This window comes from Morone saxatilis, unplaced genomic scaffold, assembly GCF_004916995.1.
Source record: "Morone saxatilis isolate NCDOM2014 unplaced genomic scaffold, NCSU_SB_2.0 Contig22, whole genome shotgun sequence".
Lineage (NCBI taxonomy): Eukaryota > Metazoa > Chordata > Actinopteri > Moronidae > Morone > Morone saxatilis.
The window spans coordinates 4,597,157-4,610,486 of record NW_023339785.1 but is presented as its reverse complement, the minus strand read 5'-3'; the positions used below and the strand labels follow the sequence as shown (position 1 = coordinate 4,610,486).

Sequence of the window (13,330 nt, the reverse complement as noted above, 5' to 3'; positions counted from 1 at the left end):
TTAGCCAGATTATCTAAACCACTTTAAAGGTAAAACAGAAAGTGAGCGTGAACAAGTGTGACGCATCAGTAAGAATCCCTCATTGCACACACTCCTACGACAGGTACTTTGTGTTAAAGCTGAACCAGGGAAGTGGGGTTGTCAGCTGTGATGGATGTTTATGAACAGTTTGGGTGATAATTTTACTGTTTGCCTTCTTAGGCTTGTTTACAACTTGTCTAATTGTCTGACAGTTCATTATTGTGCCCTGTCTGACTTATTTTTAGCCATGTCTCTGTCTTTTGATGACTAAACAGTTTTTGTTACCAAATGAAGGGCCAAAACTATGACAATTACACCCAGATTGTAATAAAAAAGAGCTGTCCTTTAATTGCTACAGTCAGGAACACACACTTTATTACATCAATAAAACATGGACTTGTTTCCTTTCTTCTTTTTATTTTCAGCTGCACAGAACGGCACTGGGATTATAATGTCGTCCAGTCGGCCTGCGGGTCCACTACTTTGGTTGAGACTGAAATATCTGGAAATCCCTGGATTTTCATGGTCCCCAGAGGATGAATTCCAGTGACTTTTGTGATCCTCTGACTTTTCATACAGCACAACCAGCAGGTGAAACTTATCACTTATCCAGTGAAATATCACAATATCTGTCAGATAGATCGGCACTGCAGGCCTCCCCAAAAACACTCACAACTTCAGCCTCACTGATAACTCCACTCTGTCTCCCCCCCCACACATCCGCAACCTCTGAGTCATTTTTGACAGCAACCTCTCCTTTGAACACCACATCAACCAAATCACCAGAACTAGCTCTTTCCCCCCGGAATCTTTTAACTACTAGCTTCTCTTCACCAATCACTCTCCTTCTCTGCTGCTGATCCACGCTTTCATCATATCCAGATTTGACTACTGCAACAGTGTTTTATATGGCACATCATCCACAGTCCTAAATATCCAGAACACCACTCAGCCGCTCCCACTCCTGTGACCACATCATCCCTGTCCTTTAGAACCTCCACTGGCTCCCTGTCCCACAGCAGATCCAAATCAAAGTCCTTCTCCTCACTCACAAAAGCCCTCTATAACACTCCTTCCTAAAGCCTCCGATCTTCTGATGCCAAGCTCCCATCGCCACCACTCAGGGCCAAGCATCATACCTGGGGTGACGGAACCTTCTCTGTAGCTGCTCACTCCCCAACCATATCCCAGACTCTACCATCTGTCCACATTCAACTCACTATCAAAATCTATTTCAACTTATGTACTTTAACTTTGCTCTATAATTAAAACATATTATTATTATTATTATTATTATTATTATTAGGCCCACAGAGATTCTTTGCTATGTGTGTTGGTGAGTCCCAGACTTACATCTGGCATTTGTCGTTCTGACTGAAACTATTGGAGAACTTGCGGTGACATTTGGTTCAGACATCCATGTTTCTCTCAGGATGAATTGTAATCACTTTGCTGTTCCATGTACTTGAGCTAGCGCCATCATCAGGTCAAAATGTAAATTTGTCCAAAGCTTTGGTTTATGATCAAATACAACCATTGACCCACATTCCCATTGGCTTCAGGTGCACTTTGTACTAATCAGCAAGTGTTAGCATGCTAACACACTTAACTAAAATGGTGCACTGAAACTTAGACCTGCTAAACATCATGTTAGCAGTCTGCACACATGAATGCCTGTGCTTAGAATGGCATAGGCCTACCGGTTTTTAGTAATATTTTAGTACTAGCGTTAGACGTTGGTTAGTTTTTTTGTACCATGTGGTTCGTTCCTATACGTACAGCTGCATAGTTTCCCCCTGGGAAAGTGTCAATGTCAATATAAGCAAGTTAGCATGTGTTAGCATACAGTTGCTGGCATGGCTATAGACTTAAACTAGACCTAAACTGCTTAATTTCTAATGTGGCTCCAGTTTATTAGTAAGGTTGCTAGTGGAAAAAATATACTAAAAACACAATTAATGATTGAATTAATTGATTAAGTCAAATGAATGAATGAATACTCTTTATCAACACGAGTCCAGCACTTCAGCTGCTGCGAGCTAATACTATTACCACAGTTTTTAAATTCAACACAAAATTCATTGTAAATTCAAAGCCCTCTGAATAATTGATTCTAAAACAACACAAAAAGCCGTCGCACAGCTACATGTCATCTCCGGAAATCTAGGACATGGGAACTGACTGGTGAACACTGTAAAACATTTCATACATTTTGTGCATTATTAATGACTAATCTGCTGAAGGAGATGATAGAGGTGAGCAATGTGTGTGATGTTTGTTCCTCTACCTCTGCACAGGACCGGGTTTAAAAATATCATCCTGTTTTGTTTCTGTTACATAACCACAGAACAAGTTACAGGCATCATTCTTTATTCCCGCTCTCATCTCTCCTGAATTCCCAAAGTTTCAGTGTTTTTGTTCCAAATGCTTTTAACTTGGTAGCCCAGAGGTTTGACCCACTGAGCACTCAGTCAAATGAAAATGGCAGTTTCTTTGTGAGTGCGGGGCAATGACTCCACACAGATAAAGAATCGGCTTTTACCACTCACGTTTCTTTGCTTCTTTAAATCGTACTTCAGAAGGTAGAGCTTTGTTTTTTCTTTTCTTTCATTCATTTAGTGATGATTTTTGTAAAGCAAGAGTCTCAAACTTAATCTAAAATTTCAGCTAAACACAAGCAACTTGCCCTTTGGTCTCCTCTCCATAGTACCTAGCATATTGTGTTTGGTAGAGTGATGCTGGCTGATGCATTCGTTGTGAATAGCAGGACCTAATGGAACATTGAACTCAAAAAAATAATCAGTTGACCTCTCTTGAAAAATGATGTCCTCACTGTACCCTACCTGTACAGCACCAAGCTGGACGGATAAAGACAGATTAGCTGTTTAGACTAGATATTTTTCTCAGGAGGTGGTGGAGACAAAAACAGAGCTAAAAGGAGAAGGAATATTGGACTTTTGTTTGCAAGATGGCAAGAAACACAACCAAAAATGGATGATAATGTATCTGCTATTCACCGTATAAACTTTTTAACGTGATAATATTACATTTGTTACGCTGCCCCCAAGTGGCCAAAAAAAATCTGTTTCTGAGGTGTTATATGTTAAATAAATGCATATTTTCAGCCTTGCTGGAAAATTAAATAATTTTCCTAAAAGTTAAAAATAGTTGGGGACCAGAATAGGTCAGATCACTGTGAGACCCTCTCTCACTTAAGCTAACTAGATGGAGCAAACTGGTCATAATAGTGCCATTCATATGTAATCAAGATGACAAACCACCCGCTTGTAATTTCCAGAGTTTTGTTGTTTTACCAACTTTCCAGTGTCAAACCCAGCTTTGGACTACCTGCTGCCTGTCTTAAGACACAGAAAATAAAGTTAAAGAAATAAAATAAAATAAACATAATAGTAAAATATAGTGGAATGCTTTAATAATTACTTTGTTTTGTTTTCCATCTCAATAAAAAACGAAAATTGAGAGTCAGAATCCCGGCATTGGTTGGTTTACGTGTAATTGCAAACAGACAGCAGCCTGTATGACACACTGTGTGCTCTGCCTTAAAATACTGTAGCACCAAAACTGGCTGCATGACGTTTGCTGGAAAGAATGCTTCATTAAATGGAATTCTGTGAAATTAAACAAATGAAAGTCACTTTTTGTTGTCTGTTTCTAACGTTTGCTGACTTCCACTTAACATTTCTTCCAGTGTTTAGAGAAGAGCTTGTCTGGGTGATTTTATGACCATGATACTGGTTGTTTAAAGGACACACACTCTCAGCTGAGGCTGCAGTTTGTGTTTGCGGGGCCATAAAGTCAATTAGAGTGAGGTTTAACCAACAAAGCTTTCCTGTTGTACTTCCTTCTTTTGAAAAGGAGACTGGGCTGATGAACTGATTCCAAGGCTTGTCCTGGAATATCATGAAATCTAAATCAAGTGGTATTTGCCCATCATCATTTTACCCAGTTTGCAACTATACAGGATGATACCATCAATGTCAGCGGATTATTTGATTGTTATATCAAATATCAAGTTTTTTTCCACTGCACAAAATAATTTGTCCATCTTTCTAACCAGTCTTTTTGGCCTTCATTATATTTTTTGCTTTACTAATGTAGTGAAGTTTTCCTTGTTTGAGGGAAATGAGTGTCTGTATCTTGAACAGAATAAGGCATTAATGTTAAAGTAAGAAAGTGACAGAAAGTTCTCTTGAAATTGGTTTAATTATAATGAAAACTGTTAAAAATAAATCTCACAAATTCTGTATTGTTTGAAAAAGAAATAATTTAGGATTTACTCAATATAAAAATTATCTTTTGCAGATTGACTTCATCCAAAGTGGGTCGAAGTTAATTATAAGTCCAATTTTTACTCTCTTTTAGCTCTGTTTTAGGTCTCCACCAATTCCTGAGGAAAATATGATGCTATGGGAAACAATAAAGTTTTGGGCCGACAGCTACACACTGAACTGGGTATGAAGCTCAGATGAGCTGCAGATTCAAGCAATAAATCTTTGGAGGTTCATCACTATGAGCGAACCCTTTACATTGAGACATATATACAAATATAGATTATAGCTGCTTTAAGGATTATTTGATGCTACAACTAAATATATATGAGTAAATGGTGGTGTTTTAAAGTAATATTTCCAAATATTAAAAAAAACAGACAACAGATGTTACAACAGAACAGCGATCTAACAGACACTCACCAAAACTATATCAGAGATTGAGATGGAAAAATTACCACAACAAGTCTTTACCATTTCCTTACACATTTGCTGATGCTACCAAAGCCTGACTCTGTTGTTGCTCTGGTCAAGGCTGTTGATAACATGAGGTTTTCGGGGGCAGGGGTTGCTCTGCAGTGACCTTGCAACAAATGGCTCAATTATCCAAGGTACCAGCAGACTCCATGCATTCTTTGGTTAACCCCTTGCTGTCACGCACAGTCACACACACACTCACTCAAGTGTGCACTGGCCAAAGAGTTCAGAGGTCACCGCACTCTGAGCAGAAGCCCTTAACTTTTCTTCTCTCTCTTCCACTTGGACTAATTTGGTGATTTAATGGCTGAGGAGTTGGCTTGCAGAAGGTTATAGGAGAGGTAGTTGAAGTCATATGCAGTAAACTTTTCTCATAAATGCCAGGTAAAGTGTATTGAAGTCGTGAAATGCATCATAAAGACTCTTTGCAGTTTAAAAAGTTGGATTAAACAAGGAGTTCTTTATACTGCGGAGCTGGTTTAGGTTCTGTGACAGTCAGGGACAGTGAAAACCATCGTCTCAGTGTGTGAAAATCGAAATCTGTTTCATTAGTCTTAAAGTCTTTAAATAAAACCGCAGCCCACAAGAAGAGTATGTGTGATGGAATGTGAAATGAAAATCAATCACAAATGCTTTTGCTGTTAAAAATCCCTTCCAGTCTCTCTCCTCAGATTTTATTTTGTTCACTTCAACAGGAGATCATTCAGTCGCAGCAGTATTTTGCCACACATAGAGCTCTAATTACTGCAGTTTATCACAGATTGTTTACTGTAGTCTTGCTAATAAGATTATACTACTAACATTGTATTCATTGTAAGCTGCATAAGCTAAGCATCATTAACTAAATGCTTAAATGCAACTGTAAAAAAGGAACGAGTTAAATGAGTGAACTAAACCATTTTGCAGATACTAACATGCAACTGACAAAGTAAGAGTAATCTCATTCCTTTCCACACAGAGTTGAACTTATTACTAAAGTTTTGAAAAGGTTGCCAGGAGGTTAAGAGAAAAAAATAAATAATTAACCAACTGTAATCTACAAACCCCTGCTGCCCACAAAGTTTCACTTCTTAAGATTCTTTAGCCATTCTAGGTTCTGGTAAAGTGAGCTATTAGTGTTAAACCAACTGTATGAGCATCTCTGCTGAATTAATATACAGTATGAATTCATAAAGAATTCATAAAGTCAGTATAGAATAAATAAGTGTATACTTCAGTACTTATGTATTTCTTACATACTTCCACTCCACGTTCGCAATTTCCTTGTCTCGTCTCTTGTGTTCTTCTTCTAAATTGAATTATTTCTTATGTTCTATGTGTATGTAGCGTGAAGGAATTACAAGTTTTATTTCTTTGTGCATTTTTGTGTGTACAATGACAAATACATGACCTTTAATAGTTTAATAGCTTAAATGAACTCTCAAATGTACATTCTGGCAACAGCTCTTTTCATTTCAGTTATGAATCCTCCCCGACAGTAATGACAGTGATCTTGAAAGTTGAAATCAGGTTTGATCAAATGAACCAGACACTGAGTTGTCCATATCACTGTGAAACCAGATAAATTAATTTAACTCAAAAAATGTATTATATCAAAAATTGTAAGTAAAACTAATTCAGTTTTGTAAGTTAAAAATCTCGATCAAGTAGCTTTAGTAATTTTAAGTGACACTGATTTAATTTTGTGATTTTTATTTGTAATGTCTCTAAAATGCCTAATAAAAATGACTTAATCAGGAATGTTTCTGTAACTTATAAATCTAAGTTAGTGTCACTTAAAATTACTAGTAAAAGCAAATTTTTTTGTTTGTGTAACTCAAAATTTTCAATGTAATCTGTGTATTTTGTTAAAATAATTTATTGGATTACACTGTAATTATACCGTGAAGTTGTTGTCTCGCAGTAAATAGGCCTTTTGTTTACTTGATATAAACCAATTTGTGATTGCAAGGTAGCATAATTAAAAAAAAATTGAAAGCATGGCCCTGCAGCCTCCGTAGTATCTTTACTATTGTATCCAGATAATTAGTTTATGGCTTGTAACTGAATAAGTGATTTCACTACAGGCCTTGAGACTTATTTTAGATTTGTCTCAAATGAGGGATGCTCATTAAAACCTGCCCTGCACATTGACGCTATTGTTCCCCCAGCCAGTCTGTGATCTTGTAAATGTAAAAAATGCTAAAGAAAAGGTATTTGCTCCTTACGCATCATTTTGACTGGACTTATTTCTCTAGGGGAGGTGGGGTGATTTTAGAACATTACCTGCAGTGGTCAATGTTTTTAATCGAGACTGCTTATATGTGGGTAATTTTTCACCCCAGCCACAGTAATGATTTCAATTACCTACTGTTTTTCTGTAAAACTCTCTGGTCCTCCTTTAATGGAGTAAAGCAAGCAAACAGGCTGTTGCAATGTCAGCTACAAGTATACTCTTTTAAGCCCTGTTTTTTAGCCCCTATTTGTTTACATTTTGGCAAATTGACAACATTAAAAGCATGCCAAATTAGCAGTTGCTGTTTGCAGTGTACTCATGCATATACAGACAACAATGAATGGATACTGAAAGAAACTTCAAAATGTGATTATTTTAAGTGCAGTTGTGTTTTTTCTATGGATCCTAATCAGATTTATGGATGTTTATTTGCAATGGACATTGGAGACAATGATACCCTCTGGAAGTGAACGTCACACTGAATGACATCAACATGTGTTTCATGTCTCTGTATTAAGATTTCACTGCGTTATGAATCCGAGGCTCAAATTCCCCTCACGCAGCATCTCCACACACCCCTTTCAACTCTCCTCCACCCCCCTACGGGAGTCTTTTGGCTCTCTCCTGCTGAACGTCCATGTCTATTACAGACCATATCCTGTAATTTCCCAATTGTTAAAATGATGTGGAGCACAGTGAGTGTTTCATTCCATACTTACCCTGTACATTAATCCTGTCCGAAGAGAGCTTTTGCTTAATTTTGTCGATTATGTGAGTAAGGACTTGATCAAGACTTGTTTTTTTTGGAAACTCGGGTATCTTGAGGTTTGAGGGAACAGGATGCTTTTCTCTGCTGCAGCCCTATGTTGTCATTTAAATTGGTGTATTTATACAGAAAATCCTGCTCCCAAGATTCATCCATGGAATTGATTTAATTCCTGCCAATCTAGCATTCCTCTGTTCCAGTAATAAGAAAGCATTAGGAACGCCTTCACAGAATGTAACCTGGAAGCACTACAGCAAGACAACAGGGACCTGATGCCTTGAGAAATATACAAACGATCTGCAACATTCACAAGCTGTGCTCTTCTCCTCTTTCCATCTCTCTCTGTTACTCCTCCCCTCTCTCCCTCTGAGCGTGCTTCAGTGCTCCGCCAATGCATTTCAGAGAAGATTGCTCTGTCAACCTCTTTAAAGGTGGCGATTCACAGCGTGCCACTTCCTTCCCCTCCACAACCAATATGCAATTATTGCCTAAAGTGGGCTCTACGCCGTACCAGGTGCTGGAAATTGTGTGTTTTGTAGGAATGCTATCCATTCAGGGTATATTGACATTAACTCTTTTCCCCCTGTGCTATTATGAGCCTTTTATGGTAACACACTATTATTCCTAAGTAGGTCTAAAAACGGGGCACGTTTTCAAAAGCATGAAAGTTGACATTGTTGGTGATTTTTGGGAGAATGCTTTTTTCTTTTCTTTCAATAATGTATCCTGTCCTCCTCCATTGTTTATTTGTGCTGGGACGGGAGAAATAATGAATGGGGAAGATGCAGAATACACACAAAAGACACTGTTTTAGTACAACACAGGCCCACAGCTGCCCACACCAAGCTTTTAAGGTTATTATTCAAAGTGGTACTTTACCCAAATACGACCCCACAAAGTTTCTGTAAATGTTGCGGGTTTAGTTTCCGTAAAGAAGAGTGTGTGTTCACTGCTACAAAGAGGCTCAAAGTATTGTCTTTTGTTTTCTGTTCGTCTGTCCAGAAGCAGTTTGTTTCCAAAGATACATGAGTAGATTTCTTTTCCTTTTAGGAGACAGGTAGACCTTGAACCAAAAACATAACTGCTCAGATTGGGTGCTGGTCTGCATCTGGAAATTTTAACCCATTTCTCCTTGAAATTCTTGTTTGTATATTCCTAAACTGTTTTCATAATTACATTTTATGATTGTGATTTATTGATACGTCAGTGAATATTTTACTGATACATTAAGTAACAACATTTTTGAGACTTTATTATTTATTTAGTTCTTTATAAGGTTTATAAATGTAGTGATATACGTATACTATATACTATATATATAGATCAGTTATAAACCTCTAATAAGTTTTGGGTTGCCATGTTGTGACAAATCTCTTTGCCTGATTGGGCTGATATTTTCCACCTATCATAACAAATAGATAAACACCATAAACTGAATTTTCTGTCTTTCAGTCATTTTTTTTTCGGTTTAAATAGGTTATGCAGTCCGTGTTGGACTCAACAAGGACAGCACATAACACAAACACTAGACCCAAAGAACAGCAAATCATACAAACAATTAGACTAAGACAATGGAAAAAACTAGACAAACTAGACAAAAAAAGTGAAACGACAAAGAACAAAACAAACAAAAATCATCAAGTAAATGTACACAGTGTACACAGATAACTTAGATGGCAAAGTTGCAAAACCTTTTGATATGATTTCAGATATGATATGGGCTCCAAACAGAGGAAAAACCCCATTCATGCCTCCGTGGAGAACATGTGTTTCACCTTTCCAATGGGAGAAGCTGCAGAACATTATGAAACCAACTTGAAACAGATGGTTTGACATCGTCTAGCCAATGCTGTAGGACTGATAACGGTGCACAGTAGAACTCTTTGGATTCTCTTATGTCTGTGTAATTCAGGTGAGGCAGCTTGCAGGCCTAAGAAGCACTGTAGAGGATTAAGCTCAATAGGACAGCGTATTATAGATGACACTTGGTTACAAAGGGAATTTTCATAACCTGGCAACTCAAAAGTTGTTCTGATTACACATTAGTAATATATTTATTTAGCATTAATAAAAACATTTGTCACAGCTCATAGTGTTCATAAAAGTTGCCCTATTGGAAAGCTGCAGTGATATTTTCACCATATACTAGTAAATAGCTATGTATTATAGAAGCACATTCAACGTTATAGTTGTTGCATCCTACGGGGGATCAATAACGGTACATCTTATCTTATCTTATTTTATACTCTAAATGGGAAACATTGCCAGTATATATAGACACCACTATACGAACTATAACAGGCAAACAAGCTGATGTAATTCAAGGTCTTAAAGATGCATTTATTGATTTTTAAAGCTGATAGACACATGACAACAATCACCTTGTAGAATTGTTATAGCTAACATTGTAACAAACTGTTTCACATGTACACCTCCAGCAGAAACAGAGCACTTCATTTCTGCCAATAGATCCTCCTGAATGTTACACCCTGGACCTTTAAGTTATCTTTATATGTTTTCCTACCTGCAACATTACAGTGCAGGTCTGTAGGTTGATACAACTTGTTCTCAAGCAAAAAGAGAAAGAAAAACGTGTTTCTGAGCTCAAGCAATATCTTAGCCCATTTGTTGGCATACCATACATGTGTAGGTCTTTGTCTGAAGTATATTCCTAAGAATCATGTTGAATGTGTGGATCCATTCTGGTCCGACATACTACAGTCATTTACATTGAACTCATCTGTGTCTGGTACAATGACTTTCCTTTGTGTACAATTTGAAACAACAATGCTGTATTCAGAGATACAGAGAGTCTGCAGGGGCTTTTCTATCGCTTGTTTATTTTCTATTGGACAGTGGCACCAGCCACCAACACTGGCATGCTGGGTAGGGGATACACAGTGGCATTGAGACACTTCTTATATAAAGATTGCTTCTCGTTAAATTGTGAAAAGCTGCTTCTTGTTAGAGAAGAGAAAAGCTTCCCTCGAGCTGAATTGAAGAGAGCTCACAGAGTGCCCAGATGGCCGAGTCTGTGTGACTGTTGAGCAGTGGAAGTGCTGAAGAAATGCCAAGCCAGCCATGAATTCGAGTGATGGATGTTTTTGATTATGAGTTCAGCCACAATAAGGACTAAATACCTTCAAAGTAGTCAGGAAAGGTTAATGTCAATTCCAAGGTTTTTTGTACAGTATCTGACTGTTAGAGAGCTCAGTAGATTGATTTAGTACTAACACAATAACTGGTTGCATATATGCACATGAATAGTGCCTTTAATACTCACCTTTATTTGAATAAACTGAAAGCAATTGCAGTTATCTTTTCTTGCATTGTTTTTGACCAGTGGTGGCGCTGTGGAACAATATTTTGATGTGCTGGTTCCCAGTTTGATTGTATTGTGTGCTCAACAGTATGTTCAAGAGTGTAAAGTGACACAATACATACAGTATTTTTGCAGTTGCAGAGGGCAAAAATAAAAAACATTACTGAGCTATAAATGGCAAAATAATAAACCTTCTAATATGAAGATCTTATTATACATTTTACAGGCCAGTAGCTGAAGTTTGAGTATTAATCTAGATTTCAATTCTAAGTTAGTTCCTAGTTTGCAGAGTATTTTTACTCAGAAACCACCTGGGAATATCTCATCTTTGTGAGTTGGACCTGCATTTGAAATCTCTTGGTGTGTTGGTTAATAAAACTGGCTTTAGGTCAACTTGCAGTGCAAATCTACCAAATGAAAGGAACAATAATGGCTGTTGCTCGCAGTACACTGAATGTAAACAAAACCCGACAGTGTACCTTTAATCCAAGCATTTAAACCGAGTAACCCATTTTTAAAAATGTATGTGTTTGCTTTTTATCTGTTTCAACTTGCAAACTAATTGAATTTATCCACCATAATGAGTTTCACTTATTTGTTTAATTTAATTAGCCTGATATTTTGTTGAGCAGACACATTAAGTTGAATGAGGGTTTTGATACGCTATAATGGATAAATTAGTTGATTAAATTTCTCTTAAGGTAAAAACCTCAGGGGAGGAGGCATCATGACATTAACGACTGACAGCACTGCAATGCAAGGCATCTTTATGACAGGGAGACAGAGCTAATTGCCTTTGCCAGCATCCTGACAGCGGTGATGTTGTATCAGACAATAAGCTAATACAGCTAAAATATAGATGGATAATGGGTTTGTGTGGTTGCATAAGCCCTTTAAATGGACATATTACAGTCCATCACTGCTGGCAACATAAGAGCACATTAAATACACATTGTACACAACATACTTTGAGGGTAAACTTTTATTTTGGGTGTGTTTTTCCAAATTAAAGCAACATAATACATTTGCCAAATAGTCAATAGTCTATAATAGCATTTTTAAATGTAAGGTTTTCTTTCCCTCATCCATTTATTTCTTTGTCGGAGAAGAATTCTAAAAGACACTGTTAAAAAAACTCATTTTGGTCCGCTATGACCGAAAAGCTGGGAATGATGGGAAGTCAGACTCAGGCTGTTCCTCACACCATCTGGTGATGAATTCTGGAGACCTGTGGGTGATATGTATGTATGAGATGTGTGTGTGTGTGTGTGTGTGTGAGCGTGAATTCTGTGTGTTGAGTGTGTCAAGTGTGAGTATATGTGTTTGTGCAGGAAGCGAAACCGAGACATATGGCCTGTGAACCTTATATCAGAACACGCAGAGCAGGGGGGGGTGAGGCTGCGAGTAGTGATGGTGAAGCTGTGAAACTGCTTGCATAGCTCATTTAAAAAAACTGAATGAGATCAATGAGATTGATGAAAGGTTTCACATCTTTTTCACATCTTCCCACCCTCATTTTTTTCTTTACTGCTGATGAATGAGACTCTTTTCTGGCTTTTAGAAACAAACTGCATACACAGTGGCAAGAAGGTCTAATAAACCTGATCATTTTACTGTTAAATAAGAGTAAAACCATTAATTTAATAAGTATACTTTTACTTATTTTGTAGCAAAATGTTATGTGTATACAAGTGACACACACATGAAATATAGTACATAAAATTGGTACAAAAATATGTGATTTAAGCTTTTGGTAGCGCTCAATTCCTCCCACACATTTTAATCAATGCCTCCATAGTGCAGCATTATGTTATGTTATGCAATCTAAAACCTGAAACAGGAAATAACAAACATGTTTTATTCTGTTATTTGCACCTTTCAAAAAGCTTGTCAGTTAGACCTCTATTTTTGCTTTTTTTTGTGGAAATGTGATTTAATTTTTTTGTCTCATGAGGAAGGGTTGCAAGATTTATGACACTTTATTAGTGGTCACAAAAGAATTATGCCAAAAAGGTTTGTCAACTGTATATTCTACTGTGGTAAAAACAGGGAAACAAATGAATAGATAGAAATTGTAGGAAAGGGAGAGAAAAATAATCAAATGTAAAAGGGAAAAAACAAATAAACAAACAATCACTAACTTCATAACTACTTTAGGATAATAGTTTTGCAATGACTTCTCTTAGAATTGAGACTTTGCTGCCCAGTTGATAAAAATGTAAAAGCAGCTCTAAAGACAT

At 37.2% G+C, this 13,330-nt stretch overlaps 1 long non-coding RNA gene across 2 annotated transcripts in view; it reads left to right on the top strand.

Moving 5' to 3' along the window:
• Positions 1-6,449, top strand: part of LOC118333581 — a 166,998-nt gene extending 160,549 nt beyond the window's left edge. For both annotated transcript variants that reach the window (XR_004796979.1, XR_004796978.1), the window contains one exon: positions 447-6,449. This is a non-coding gene — a long non-coding RNA (uncharacterized LOC118333581). The remainder of the gene's footprint in view (positions 1-446) is intronic.
• Positions 6,450-13,330: the final 6,881 nt, after the last annotated feature.